Source organism: Phoxinus phoxinus (genome assembly GCF_949152265.1).
Source record: "Phoxinus phoxinus genome assembly, chromosome: 15".
Classification (NCBI taxonomy): Eukaryota; Metazoa; Chordata; class Actinopteri; order Cypriniformes; family Leuciscidae; genus Phoxinus; species Phoxinus phoxinus.
In genome coordinates, this window is record NC_136890.1 from 19862733 (window position 1) to 19875984 (window position 13252).

The 13252-nt window shown below is 37.0% G+C and overlaps 1 long non-coding RNA gene across 7 annotated transcripts; it reads right to left on the minus strand.

The window, feature by feature from the left end:
- Positions 1 to 555: 555 nt before the first annotated feature.
- Positions 556 to 6305, minus strand: LOC307011803. Of its 7 annotated transcripts, XR_013800481.1 has the most exons (6): positions 6254 to 6279; positions 5118 to 5138; positions 4935 to 4993; positions 4307 to 4395; positions 3009 to 3169; positions 556 to 882 (listed from the first exon to the last, which is right to left on the minus strand). It is a non-coding gene; the product is annotated as an uncharacterized lncRNA (long non-coding RNA). The 7 variants fall into 7 exon arrangements; XR_013800480.1 differs by lacking the exon at positions 4307 to 4395 and having other exon boundaries at positions 6254 to 6292; XR_013800482.1 differs by lacking the exon at positions 6254 to 6279 and having other exon boundaries at positions 5118 to 5851.
- Between the last annotated feature and the right edge of the window lie 6947 nt (positions 6306 to 13252).

A 13252-nucleotide genomic window follows, 5' to 3' on the forward strand; every position in this document is an offset into this window, starting at 1 on the left:
CAACTTTGTACACGGAGCAAAAATAAAACGAATGAGCAAAGAAACAAAACTGTATTGAAACTACACTGTTAGACATTTTATTGTATTTTTGCGGTAACTTACTGGCAGCACTATTGCCAGTAAGTTACTGTAAGTTCCACTTTACAGTAGCTTACCTGTAAATGTGTTTTACGGTATGATGCCCTTACCGCAATTTCATTTTACAGTAAGATACCCTTACCGCAATTTCATTTTACAGTAAGATACCCTTACCGCAATTTCATTTTACAGTAAGATGCCTTACTGCAATTTCATTTTACAGTATGATTTCCTTACTGCAATTTCATTTTACAGTAAGATGCCTTACTGCAATTTCATTTTACAGTATGATGCCCTTACCGCAGTTTTATTTTACAGTACAATACCCTTACTGCAACTTATTTTTCATTTATTTTACACTATTAATGCTATTGAATTGAATAAATTCCAAAAAAGTTACTTGAGTTCATGTACATCAGCATATTTATTATTTACTATCACAATTAATTACATTCAATTTACTTATTGTGATGCAACATTTAAAAGAGAAATTCATGCATAACAAATAAAAGCAGATCATGACAATACGCAAAAAATTTTTTTTTTTTAAATCAAGTACAAAATACACTAACAGTTCTCAGCTAAAACAAGAGGAAATTAAATCAAAAGGAAATGGCACCCACCTCTCTACTAATCCCAAATAAATAACAATATACATTTGTATGATAAAGAACAATACAACAAAAGTTTACAAATAAATAACTGATCTGAGGAATGGTGCTGCTTTTGCCCCCAAAGCTTCCTCTCCTCCAATCACAGCAGATTTACACCCGATCATTGGCGTCAGGTGGCAGCAATTCCTTTCTGCTTATGGGAAGTAGAGAGAGAGAAACAGGGAGAAAGGGGAAAATAAATAAAAAAACAAAACAAATACATCCTTGGACATAACACACTCAAACAGCAAGTTCTACAGATTGTAGCACCAGCACCAGATTTGGTAGCACCGCACATGTAATATGAGCTTAATCACCGTCTTTCTTAAATTTAGACTTTTGTCTCAGTGCATGCGTTGTTTTAGTTTGGCAGGGTCGCCACTAGCTTAGCTTAGCATAATGAATGGAATCTTTTGTTGCCAGCTAGCATGTTCTGAGTAAAAGTGATATAAAAAAAACACCTAATTACTTCTTGTGGCCTGCGTATTCACGAGTACAAATAGCGATGCAGATTAAGACTAGGCGATTTCCTAGACAGATTTTGACTTGGGACTATATTAGGGTGAAGCACAGGTGAAGCACTGCTACTTGAGTGCAGAGATATCACGCAACACATGAAATCCCAGTCAACATAATAGTAGCTGGCTATTTTTCCTACAGTAGACATAGTAAATGGCGATGAACATGGCTGATTTTGTGAGAGACGAAGAGGGTGACTTCTCAGACAGTCAAGATCCAGAACCATACCTCTATGAACCAGAGTTTTCAGAAGAGGAGCTGCGTGCTTTGGAAATAGAACAACAGGAGGGGGAGGTTGCGATCGCTCAACAACCTGAGGACGTGAGGATGAGAGCCAAGTTGCCAACACAAACTGGTGGTGTGAGTGTGGGGGAATATGCCAACCTATGCCGACTGAAATAAACTCAACACAATCCAAAAGCGAAGATACTCGGTGCAGGTCACGCCGGTAAGTTGACAGATTTCATGTGTTGCGTGATATCTCTGCGCCCAAGTAGCAGTGCTTCGCCTGTGCTTCACCATGATATAGTCCCAAGTCAATATCTGCCTTGGAAATCACAGTCTTAATCTGCAATGCTATTTGTACTTGTGAATACGCAGTAGTAATTAGGTGTTTTATTTTTTATCACTTTTACTCAGTACATGCTAGCTGGCAACAAAGGATTCCATTCATTATGCTAAGCTAAGCAAGCGCCGACCCTGTCAAACTAAAACAATGCATGCACTGAGACAAATGCATTTGCCCACCTATCTAAATGTACGAAAGACGGTGAATAAGCCCTATTTCACAAAACGGTGGAGTGTTCCTATAAAAGAAAACTACGGTGAAAAATAAACCTAGGGGTAATTAGCACATGGTTACAGAGTAGATCGTTCTCTGGAATGCGTTTTAATGATAATCGAATGTAAAGAGTTTTATCTCTAAAAACAGATTAGCTTATAACGCTAGTATATGGGGCAGAGAGTAAGTTAAAGTAAATCGCTAGTTAATACCACTAACAAGGCTCAAAATAGCCTCACACTACCACGGTAGCATAATGAGGGTCCTTACATGCAAACCGAAGCATTGAGAACTTTGTAAGTGTACAAACAGTTTAATAAGAAGATACTTAATAAAGACAGTACATTACGCGTTTACAGACAGCAGCCATCTTGGAAAACAGTCTCGACAAGTCGAGCAACGAGCGCTGTGCTAAGTGATATGAACTGTGACTTGTTCATTTTTGTATTATTATTTGTATTTATTTATTTTCCGGAAACAACAGAAGATTCCAAGTCACAGTTCAAATCACTTAGCATCTAAATAAGAAGTATCTTCTTATTAAACTGTTTGTACACGTACAAAGTTCTCAATGCTTCGATTTGCATGTATAGGGACCCTCATTATGCTACCGTGGTAGTGTGAGGCTATTTTGAGCCTTGTTAGTGGTATTAACTAGCGATTTACTTAAACTTACTCTCTGCCCCATATACTAGCGTTATAAGCTAATCTGTATTTAGAGATAAAACTCTTTACATTCGATTATCATGAAAACGCATCCCAGAGAACGATCTACTCGGTAACCATGTGTTAATTACCCCTAGGTTCATTTTTCACCGGAGTTGTCCTTTAAAGGATTCACGGACACCCTGAGAACAGCAGGGACAAATATTTAATGGAACTGCAAAAATTGTGTACTGGTGTTGGTGTCTGACTGATTGTGGTGGCCTGTTCGGGCCAATTTTTTGTACCAGTCCAGCCCTGCATAAGAAACGTACCTAATTTGATGTTCTCCACTCAAATTCGGTGAGCCTCTGCAGAAACGTTGCTACCCGGGAGTTGATGGCAGTCACCTTTCTCTTTACAACACCTCCTGTCTTTCGACCTGTGCCAACTTTGGCCGTGCACAACCTCTTCAGGGTTGATCCTTAAAAAGAATCTTAAAACAAACACAGGTCTTACATTTTCATATTAACACATACAGTAGTCATCTTTAAAAGCGGCCCTCTAACACTGCACAGTTATACTAGTGAACTCACTCGAGGCCCAGAGAGAAGGAAATTAATAGTGGAATAAAGTTGTTATTTTTGTGTTTTTTTTGCAAACAAAAAATATTCTCGTCGCTTGATAAACTTAAGATTGAGCCACTGTAGTCACTTGGAATATATTAACGATCTCTTTAATAACTTTTCTGGGCCAGCAAGATTCATTCCCTCTGAAAGCCTATGGTGGAGTGAGACAGCTCTCATAAAAAATATCCTAAATTGTGTTCGGAAGATGAACGAAAGACTTATGGCGCTTTTCCACTGCACAGTACCAGCTCGCCTCGGCTCGCCTCGCCTCGACTAGACTCGCCTTTGTTTGGTTTTCCACTGTGTAAAAGTTGTACCAGTACCTGCTTCCAGGTACTTTTTTTCGTATCACCTCCGGCGAGGTTCTGAGCGAGCCGAGGCGAGCTGAGGCGATACTAAAACGTGACGTGACACACGGGAGACTGCTGATTGGTCAGCGAGAATCGTCACTATTCACTGCGCCATCATTGCACGCGCCAGACGGAGTATCCTGAATAACCCCGGCATTTTTAAATAGTTTTGCCAGAGATTGCGTGATATACCCATTACTAATATTATGTAAAACAGCATACACTCGATTTCCTCCATTGTCCTGTGTGTGTGGGTAGCGGGTGTGTGTCGCGTCGCTATGACGAGCACCAGGTACTATTGTGGAAGTACTATGCAATGGAAAACGGAGCGAAACGCGAGCCGAGCCGAGACGAGCTGAGACGAGCTGAGTCGAGCTGAGTCGAGCTGAGTCGAGTCGAGCTGGTACTGTGCAGTGGAAAAGCGCCATTACATGGTTGGAACAACATGAGGGTGATTAATTACTGACAGAATTATCAATTTTGGATGAACTAACCCTTTAAAGTATTATTTAAATCATTTTATATTTTTATAATCAAAACCTTCTATTTAAAACATTAAAGTACGCGTGAACCGGAAGTTGCAAATGACTTGTCTCCAGTGTTGTGACGTATTTCCAAGTGAAACGGAATATAGAACAGAGGGCAGGGTTTTACCTTAGCGCTCCTCCTCTCCATCTCTCGCTCAAAGCAGAATAACGGTCTGAGGGGAGTGGTTAAGCGTTTTCCAACCCAAGCCGTCAAGCCTACATGGGAAAAAGAAAAAGAACGCCATTTCAGACCGGAAGTAACTTTTCAGACTTTGATTATAGATTACCACGGCAAACTATTTTTTTTCTGTGTATTAACTTGCACGGATTCATTGTTCACCACAAGACTAGTAATATGCGCTAACAAAGTAAATAGGGTCAATCTTGATTTTAATGCTGACTTTAATCTCATAACACTGTTATCAAGAATTTAAATGCATTCCTGCCACTTCTGAGGCTCATTAAAGTCCCAGTGAACCGGAAGTTTCCAGTGTTGTGAAGTATGAATTTTGTTGATTCTGATTTAATTTGATTGATAACTTATTCTTCCTGATTGTGTTGTATTATTATAACTCAACTTATATTAATTTATAAATTTGACATAAAGGGCCCTATCATACGTTTAGATCGTTAAACCAGGGCCCAAAATATGACACATTTATAATGGTTAAATGAATAAATTAAAGAAAGCGTAGGGCCTGCAAGGCTCCATTATCACATAATGCATCTGATAGTTACTCAAAACATATACTTACAAAGCCAAAGACCCTCAGTGCTGTGGCTCTTAAAAGAGCCTTTGGGCTGTAGTTAGCTCCTGTTGACACAGACAAAAGAGAAAAAGAAAAAACATTATTTTTTCATCGATGATTATTGGCTAATGACTATATGTTATGAACATGATTAATCACAGATCTATGACTGCTAGATTGATCACTTACACAATCAGATGACAATCGACACTGAAAAAAGAGAGAAGAGAATATAACTTTTTAGCCTACAACATGCAGGAGGGAGAGGAGGAAGGGATAGGGGGGCCGTTTTACCAATAATTAGCATAGAATTTCTAAAATATTTTGCAATGAAAATGTATCAATTAATCTATTAGCCTGCCTTTATATTGCGTTAAAAGCGTTACTATTTTAAGCATGTCTGTCCTGTGCAGAGTGAATCCAGCACGTATGATACTATTATGTAAATTTAGCTGTCACTTCAGAAATAGTTTGCAGCTGTCGGTCCAATACATCTCTTACATCGTGTTTACACTTTGTTAATGAGAGGATTCATATTCATTTCACATTCATATTCATTCTTTATTGTCCTCAATAGAGGACATTTGTTCGCGAGCCCGAAATTCGCGAGCCTGCATAAATCGACACTGAATTTAAATGGCGTTATGGGCGGTGAGTAGATTCTGACTAACTAACTTGAACACCTTTGTTTGGCCATTGCGTTCAAGAGACCAACAACTACCGGTAATCTGTGATTGGCTACATTGCTGCTCACCGCTGCAAAACGCGTTGTAAATGGATTAATTTTCCGTTCTCCAGAGCGTGAACACAAATAAGCACAAATATACACTGGGGCGTTTGGCAAATCTGTTGCGCCAAAATATTATTACAGTATCAATTGAGGGTGCTCTTGCTTGCGTTTGAGGGTGCATAGCACACCCATAGAATCGGCCAGGAGCGAGAGCGCGAGGGAGTGCCTTTGAAAAAAACGCGCTAGGTAACTTCAAAATAGCCTAACGTCACACACATTAACGGTATTTTTTAAAATGACGAGTAAAATATGCCTTAACTGGTCGTAAAAATTACGGAAAACCATTGTTTGTGTAAATACTAAATTGGGTCCATCGACTGGAAAAGGCAGTCAGACATAATGGGATATGAAAGCGGGAGTTTTTGAGGAAAACCAAGTTCCTTCAGACTGTCCTTTGGCTTTTAGTAATAATAGCCTATTAGATTGTATTATTTACTTTCTTCATACATTTAGCTATATTTAATTGATATTGGTAATAGTTTACGCTGTAAAAGTAACATAAAAGAAATTTGTTCAGTTAAAGTAGCCTACTTACCTCAGAAAAACTCACAGCTGGCGTCTCTGGCGATCCACTCTCAGCAGGGACGTCTGATAAGCGCGCGCTTGACACACAGACCTCTGTTTACATTCTGCGAGGCTGTTGCGCGGGCTTTGCACGCGAGCAACAATTAAAATAGTAATTTTATAAAATTATAAAAAATAAGGTCTAATGTCTATGTATGGGAACCAGTTTTTGGAGAAAATGCTAATATAAAAATGACTAATTTATATAGGATTAAAATAAATCCTTCCATCCACGTGTTTTTTATTTAACTTTTAAACATCCAGCGTGTGCATTGCTTATTGAGAATGCAGATTCATGATTTTCATCTGCAGAACACAGGGGAAAAACTATAAAACATTTTTATATGACATTTTAATAGGCCTAACACATTAATACAATATGCATATAGCCCTAGTAGCCTAATACACGTTGTGTACACAATGAACACAAGTGCAGTCATCCCGTGAATTATAAGGCAATGATTAGGCAAGTTAGGCAACTATATATAAAAAAATAAAAAATATTGTGCAAAAGTTCATGTATTTCAGTAATTCAAATTAAAAGGTGAAACTAATATATTTAGTATATAACTATGCATGATTATACTTTTCAGAGGGCCAACATTTCTGTATTTAAAATCCTTTTTTAATTTATTAATGTATTGATAATTTTTTTATTTTTTTATTTTTTTCATATATATTTTTTTATTATCATTTATTTAATTTTTCTTTCCTGTATAGTGCTTTGCATATATGTCAATTCATATATACTGCAGAGAGGCAGGCCTTGTCAAAAGAAGCCTACACACTTCAAGAAATCTGTCTTCTTCATTTACAGTAGCACTACTGCTTTTGCGTAAACAGTAAAGTACTGTAAATTACCATATACAGTAAGTTACTGTAAATTTCACACAAAATACCCACAATGCAGTGCATATTACAGTAGTTAACCGTAAATAATATAAGTGGTATTTTACTGGGCTTTTTTGCGGTAAGTAACTGTAAAATTACGGCAAAGTCTAACAGTGTAAGCAGATAAAATGTGAAGAATTAATCAATTATACAGACATTTAAGTATGCACATCAGTCTGTGGAAGTGCCATCTAGTGGCTGGGAGCTTTATTAAGGTCTTCTTCCACGATGGCTTTTCCCCAGAGTGCTCAGAATATCAGTACTGTGAGTTTTGATGTGTCTTATTTGTTGTTATAAGGAACAATAGACATGTTCCTTCTATCTTGCAGCAAGCAATCGCAGAGGGGTGGAAAAACTCCCAGAATTCAGCATGAGTACAGATTGGTTGGTGGACTGGTATGAGCTTTTATGAGAAAATGACCCAAAGAGGTCAACACCACTTCAGTGTTCAATTTGAGAGGGAGCAAACCGTTTCAACAGAGAGAGTCTGATATCTACAAACAGTGATGCTTCTGTCTGAAGAGAAGAGAGAAGGCAGGTCTTTATACTAGTATTAACTGTTACTCACAAACTCACCCTTGGAAAAAAGAAGTGTGCTTAATTGTACTGAATGTACACTTGTAGTGCACTTCAACTCTTAAAAGTATACTTTTCAAAAACTACTTGCAGATAAAATAATATTACTATTAAATAATATTAGAATTAAAGGCCACCTAAGTGTACTTAGAGTAAATACACTTTCATGATCAGTGCACTGTATTTTTTAAAGTATAAAGTACATTTTTAATGTTTATGTTTAAATTTAATTTGTTGTTATTTAATTACACTTTTTTTCTTTCATGTGTTGTATAAATTTCATGTAAAGTACTGGATTATAACTTTAATGTAGTGTGTTATTCAATATTTTAAATGTACTAAATTGCAACTTCATCAGTGCAAGTTTGTATTTACTATATTAAGTAATTTAAATGTATATATACATTTACTTGCATTTAATATATTTAAATACATGAATTACAAATTTCAATTGAAGTGACATTCAAATACACTTTAGTTATCATAAATGATTGTTGGTACATTCACTTTAACTATATTTCAAAGACAATAGACGTAATTTAAATTAAGTGGGTAGTGTAAGTGCCAAAAAAAAACATTACATCCGGTTCACAATTAAGCATATTCTTTTCAAGTATATTATGTTCGTGATACGTACTATTTTTAAAAGTGCATTAAGTATACTTATTTTTTACAGGGGGAAATTGTAAAAAAAAAGGGAATATGGTCTGTCTTCAGTGCACCTGTTATAATGTGAAGCTAGTATGTTAACAAAAACTGTCCTTGAAATCAAACTTTGAAAGGAATTAATATTTACCATAAACAATCAAAAGTGAGGTATGTAGTAAGGGTGATATTGGTGGCACCTATAGTGGAATTACACAAATAAAGCATATTTTGGATGCTTTAATCCAAAACTCAACTCAATCAGATTTTACAGGTTGTGAATTCATGTCTCGACAGGTAAAAGTATAGACTGCTTTCAATAAAAGGCCCAACATATTAGGAATACTTTTAGCTGTGTTGGCATGTGTTATGAGTAAGTAATTGAGTAGGCACTCTCTAGCTTATAATAAACCCATTAAACGTATCTGCACTAGGCACATTTTTTGACATGGCGCATTTAAACCCATTAATAACAATAAACTGTATTAAGAGAATGTATTTTAGAATTAAAATCGGACATACTAACATTTTGACAGCATAAGTATAATATACCGGCCAAACGCAAGTAACAAATGCTGAGCCACATACTGTAAAATACTATGCAGTTTGATTAGACACGCAGCGTTTGAGGTCAGCGAAAGGTAGGCCAAATTGCTATTGAGTTGAATGCTAACAGACCTTGTTGTCAATGTATTTAGCACTACAAACACCTTCGACATCTGTATAACTGTATTCTGCTGTGAAGGCAGCCAAAAGTCACTTCCTTTAGATGTAAGAGGAAGCAAAACAAATTAGAGACTAAATCAAATAGCAAGTGTTGAAGCGTGTGGTGTGTTCAGAGTGATTTGTCTGGTCAGTCTTTAATCACCATTGCCACTGTAGTTTGACTGAAGAGAAACAGAACAACAACACAGAATATGATGCAAGAGACTGAAACCGAAAAACATAGGCCCCTGTTTTACTCAACCTGGTGATGTGTGTGTGTGGAGGATCTATGTTTAATAGATTAGGTGGGTGTGTTGTTTCTCTTACTTCATTCTTCAAAATGATTTGAGTGATATCAGACAGACCAGGAAGCAGATTGGTGTTTTTGACCTAAAGAGAGTTTTTTTTTTTGTCTTGACTGTTAGAAAAAGGCTGGTACCGTATTTTGGCTGCACGACAATGTGTGCATGTGGTGTGTGTGTCTATTTTAGGTGACTTCATTGATCTGAACATTTCTCTACAGACTGGTTCCTGGCCCTCGAACCGCTGTCAGGCATGACAGGCTTTATTGCGCCAACGGCCTTGTTAGGACATTGTTCAGTTTTATGAAAAATTCACACAGTGTGGCAAGGTCATTAGCGAGGACATCTGTGTCTTTGACTGCTGGGAACCGTATTGCAGTTTTTTTAATAAATAAGATGAATATTCTCTAGATGACAAAACTTGACCTTAAAAAATCATTAATTTCATCCAGAACAATAGTTCAAAGTTTAAACTTGAGGCGATCAACTAACCTTGAACATGTGTTGGGATGGTAACCTTTGGAGTTCTCAGAAATCTGAATTCATGAGATGGCAGAGATGATCCTGACATTTTCCTAAAGTTTAACAAGCTGACCTTCAGGTTCAGAAACTCCAAGAAAAACAAGCACCGGCTGATTTGAACGAATGTTTTTCAAATTTTCAGCTGAAAGTGTGACGGTGCGAAAAAATTCCAGCCTCTGGAGACACAGAGGGCGAGACACGCTATCAATAATAACCGGACGTCTTGTGTCAGAGGTGATCGGTCAGTGTCTGAGGGTATTTTAAAAAAAGTCTCTGAGGAAGTCATGTGACCTGTACAGTAAGAGAGGCATGCAGTATGTCCAGTAGGCTGGAGTGTTTCTCCTGTGCTTAAAAGTATGTAGTTGTCAGGATGATTTTCGTTGCATCATTTGAGCTGATGGTGACCTTGAGATCTTTCACGTAACTTATGGTATCAATGTTTTATCAATCATGCTAGCCTGCATCTTTAGTGTATTCTGGCACTAATAGGATGTGCTTCTGCAATATTTACTGCACTAGATACAGTCAGAATGTATGGATCTGCCTTGGCCTTTTGTTTAAATTATATTCTGGTCATAACAAATAGGTGTGAGCTTGCATTTGACCTGGCAATTTTTAAACTGTTGAATGGGTGTTTCTTCTGCTGTAAACACTTTTGACTCAGTGGATGTTAAGAAAATACTATCTTATAAAACATTATACTGTCTCTAGTTTGTTGATGTGTTCAGTAGCAATTTGTTTGGTGAAAGTTATATTAGTATTATTTCCACCGCCTTCTCAAATGATATTCTGTAATGGAAATATCTGTTAAGGACTTTCTTTTTTAATCTTTTTTTTAAATATTATTATTACATTTTCTGGAACAAAATGGCAGATTTTTTTTGTCTTGCTAAATTATACTTTTTAATTGTATTGATCCTACACGCACAATATTTTCACACTTTCTACATAATTTGACAAAATTGCAAGCACTGTTGGTAAACAAGTACACTAATGAAAATAAAAATAAAATAAGGGCAAAATTGTTTGGTGCGGTGGAATTGATGCCACAACTGAGGGTCAGTAAAAAAACACACAAAAAAAACCACGCTAATTGTCACACAATAAATATTAAATATTAAAATAGTTTATGATTATTTCACTCTGTCTTTCAACTATCTGTCTTTTGATTATTCAAGGTTAAAAGTCTGTGTCTGGAACAAGGGTTTAAGATACTGTAAGATCTATGTATGCACACAAAGCATTTGAAAAAAAATAACAAAATAAAGGCAAGTTTCCAAAACAGTGTACATGCGAAGCTTCATACCAAAAAGAAAAGCTTGAAAATGGATACAAAAGGACATACAGCCTTTATAGTCTTAGTTTGGCAGTGAAAGATCTTGGCCAGTCACCAATTGGTCAATGGTTGATTGATCTAGGTGGTAAAGTGCTTACAAGGTTTATACCACGAGATTTCATGTAGTGATACTGTACATGTGTTTTTTTTATAATGCAATGTCTGCCAAAATGGTTGGACTGAGGGATTCTTTTCTGATGTAACTTTTTAAATGAGAATGTTAGTGTTGGACGGATGATTATATTTATTGCATATGAGATTAGCTTCATCAAGGGAGATATCTGATATTTTATGAATGAGATAATGAAGGACACTTTCGTTGAACTCCCCTGCAGCATGTGTGGTTATATTATCCATCAGTCTGTAAATCATTGAGTTTACATAACACACATCTTTGAGAGCCCTGCCTGCAACAGACAAACTGCAAAGAAGTACCTAATGCGGAATGCAAACATGTGTGCCACTAACCTAGATTTATTGTTTTGTTTTTTTCCATGATATATTTTGTCTTCCTTTCTCTGTCTCTCTCTCTCTAAGGATCTTGTTCCGGCTGCAGCTCTTTTCTTTGATGTGTTTGGCTAGGGACGGACTGCGTGAGCGTGTGTGTGTGTGTGTGTGTGTGTGTGTGTGTGTGTGTGTGTGTGTGCGTGTGTTAGAGAGATAATTATGGCGGTCATGTTAAGTAGGTCTGGAGCACAGTACAGCTGAAGTAGGTCACAACTAAAGTCTGACAGCTTGCTTAAGAGTCTTCATCCACATCCAGAGAAGAGAAGAGAAGAGAAGAGAAGAGAAGAGAAGAGAAGAGAAGAGGAGAGGAGAGGAGAGAAGAGAAGAGAAGAGAAGAGAAGAGAAGAGAAGAGAAGAGAAGAGAAGAGAAGAGAAGAGGAGAGGAGAGGAGAGAAGAGAAGAGAAGAGAAGAGAAGAGAAGAGAAGAGAAGAGAAGAGAAGAGAAGAGAAGAGAAGAGAAGAGAAGAGAAGAGAAGAGAAGAGAAGAGAAGAGAAGAGAAGAGATGAGATGAGATGAGATGAGATGAGATGGGAAGAGACGGATTAGAAGATTAGGATAGAAAGGAAAGACTTTTTGGATTTTGCTATGATAAGAAAGGTTATAATTAGTTACAGAAAGGATTTATTCCAACAAAAGTGATAAAAAAAGTGTGTCTCCTCCAGATATTTACACACTTGCATGCAGATGAGCTTATAGGTATCAGTTTCGAATACAATATGCCAGGATCTGTTTACCAGTGTGGAAATCATAACACTGGGCAAATTGCTCCCGTGGGGAAAAAGGAATATTTGCATAATTCCAAAAACTATGTTCAAGTGATTAAACTGTATTAAGGATGTTAAACGGTATTAAGGACAGCAAGATCCCCCATAGAGACCATTTTATTTTTAGCCATACTGTAAGCTGCAATATAAGAAGTTTGAGATATCCATTAAAACTCTACCTTGCTCTCATACAGACACTTAACGCGGAGGAAAGTATCAAATTAAAAGCTCAGAATGGATTTGTCCAATATTGACCAACTTAATGGGATTGTGTTCATTTGCAAAAAATTTTTACACTTTTAAAGCTTTAGATGGGAATTATGTCTGTTTACCCAGCCATTGTGTATAATATTTTTAATGTTAAGTTGATGTTTTAAGCATTCATGAATATCTTCATTGTCAAGAGCAGGTAACTCATAGGGGCGGGGCCAGGAGCAAGAGGCGTGACCAGGAACCGATAGGCTGCAGGTTATAGGGGCGGGGCCAGGTGCATGTACTGTGTGTAGGGGCAGAGCTTGGTCCTCTCTGGTTTGCTTTGTACTTGAAATTGTATGTTTACATTTGTATACACTTTCAGTAAGTACTTATTTACGCTACTATAGATATGTATGGTCACTTTAGATTATTTCAACCTATATTTGATGTTTTTAGCATATAATGTTTATTTAAAAAAACTGCCTGGACAACCAAGGTACTAAATCAACAGCAGGTTCAATTGAGC